The sequence below is a fragment of the Oryzias latipes genome, chromosome 20, assembly GCF_002234675.1.
Source record: "Oryzias latipes chromosome 20, ASM223467v1".
NCBI lineage: Eukaryota > Metazoa > Chordata > Actinopteri > Beloniformes > Adrianichthyidae > Oryzias > Oryzias latipes.
Genome location: NC_019878.2, coordinates 11,904,287 through 11,906,419, shown reverse-complemented (window position 1 = coordinate 11,906,419; position 2,133 = coordinate 11,904,287). Strand labels below are relative to the sequence as shown.

The window sequence follows — 2,133 nt, the reverse complement described above, 5'->3', positions numbered from 1 at the left end:
AGTGTAAATTCACTCCATGCGCTGTTCTCTCCGTCACGCAGCAAACCGGCTTTTCCAAACCCGTTGGTGACGGTGGACTTTTTCACACTGCTTTTAACGATTGCTTTTAACTTGAAAGCTACATCATATTGTAGCGGCGATCTGGTGCACGTTGGGTCTAATGGCACCAAAGGATTCTGGGATGCGGCCGGGCATGCGTGTTTCATTTTGTTGAACCATGACTGAAGTGTCTAAGACCTGAAGTCAAGTCCATGCTGTTTGGCTGCTTAGAGGTGTGTTGAATATAAATGCCTTGTGCTTGGTGTTAGATAAAGAATTCAAACTATTCATTGAGTCCGAAAGTACGTACATGGCGGCCGCTAATTAAATCTATAAATTAGCCGAGTCACTGAATAAGCCGCAGGGCCTTAAGCGCAGGAAAAAAGTAGCGGCTTGTAGTCCGGAAATTACGGTAGTTGTTTTTTCTTGCCAGACCAAAAATAAAGACATTTCTTTCTTTAAATTAGGGTGTTTTCTTTATATATGTCCTCAATCATTAGAAAAACGAGACAAAAACATGTAATAATCACAAAAAACACCATTTCCATTTTCATCTAAATGGGTCTTTAAGATTCAGTTTTGTTTTTGCATTTTTTTGTGAAATTATTGTCATGACGGAAGGGACGCGGCAGACCCAGACGCTGTAAACCCCGGAAGGAAACTCAGGCAAGTAGCGATTAACAAAGAGTCTTTAATATCCAGGCAGGAGATAACAGTTCTGGTTGTTACTTAGTGCTGGCTTGGATCTCTGGCGAGGAGTCGGCGTGGCTCGTAGGGGCTTGAGAGCTAAGCTGAGAGCGTGGCGTGGCTGGAGCGGAGCGAGACGTGCGGTGCGGATCGCCGCGCACTGTCTGATGTCTTGGGACACAAGGTAAGCGAGGAACGTGGCGTGACTTCGAGGCGAGGCTGGTGTGGAGCGAGCTGAAGATCTCCCAGGTGGACACTCGTGGATCTGGAAACCTGGAGGCAGGTAGAATAAGCAGGGTAAGTAAAGGCCCGAACTTGAATCGGAGTATGTACTGAGTTTCAGACATGCACCGAGGTAGGCAACGGACTGGCGATGACTGCTGGTCTGGATCCCCTTAAGAAGGCGGTGAGGTGATGAGCAAAGTGTCCACAGCTGGTACCAATCTTCAGGTGCACAGAGAGAGGGGAGGGAGAGGAGCACTGACAGAGGCCACCGTGACAATTATTCCGCTATTGCCTTTAGAGTGGTCAGGGTACACTGTCATTAGCTTTTGGACTGTCACTAAATTGAAGTTGTGTCCTTTAGGGGAGATGTCCAGCGTTTTTTTTTTTTTAACTAATCCTGTCCTTGCAGCTTTTTGTCAACAATACATACCTGAGTCAGGTATGTTATTACAATATTTTATGAATTTACTAGACAAGGAGCTGATAAGTTGGAGAAATATAAACACCGGCACTTAACCTCTCAGAACCCAGGCTAATATTTGAGCTAACCCTATACACAGGTAGTCCCAGGTATGGCCCCAGTTAGGCACAATTAACTACTGTGGTGACATAACCTAAAATGTGATGTCTATGCATGTGGACGCCAGGTCTGAAGACATTGACTTTACCTTCACACATGCCATAATTTCATGATAAAGTAAGATCCTAGAAAAACGGTTTCAGAGGAAGCCTTAGAAAATACATCGTTAGAAGTGATTTGTTTTTTTCTTTTTGACATATCAGCCAAAAAAAAAAAAACACCTTCCTGTTGGCTCATTACGCTGCACAGTATTTTCACCATTGTAGTTTGTTGTGGATTTTTTTGACAGACAGATTTTTCTGCAAGCAATAACTTGATGCTTGTTACCTCGCTCTTCCAGATAGTAATGGGAAATTGTAATAAAAGTTTGGTTCCAAATATTTTAAAAGTATGGAGTTGAAAAAAAGATTTAGGGTTTTTTTTATGAACATTTGAACTATTAGACAAGTTTGTTTTACCCAACCGTGATACATTTGAAGTATTTGGTTAAGTGATTGATTCTTTTTGTGATGATTTACTGATCCTACTCCAAACACATGCAACTGTATTTTTCCTGCAACTTGGCTGGAAAGATATATTTTTTGGCATAAGCTTTAGGGAGA

At 42.6% G+C, this 2,133-nt stretch overlaps 1 long non-coding RNA gene across 1 annotated transcript; it reads right to left on the bottom strand.

The window, feature by feature from the left end:
• Nucleotides 1–710: 710 nt before the first annotated feature.
• On the bottom strand, nucleotides 711–1,238 carry LOC110017246. The gene is made up of 2 exons (XR_002292578.2): nucleotides 1,078–1,238; nucleotides 711–999 (listed from the first exon to the last, which is right to left on the bottom strand). It is a non-coding gene; the product is annotated as an uncharacterized LOC110017246 (long non-coding RNA).
• Nucleotides 1,239–2,133: the final 895 nt, after the last annotated feature.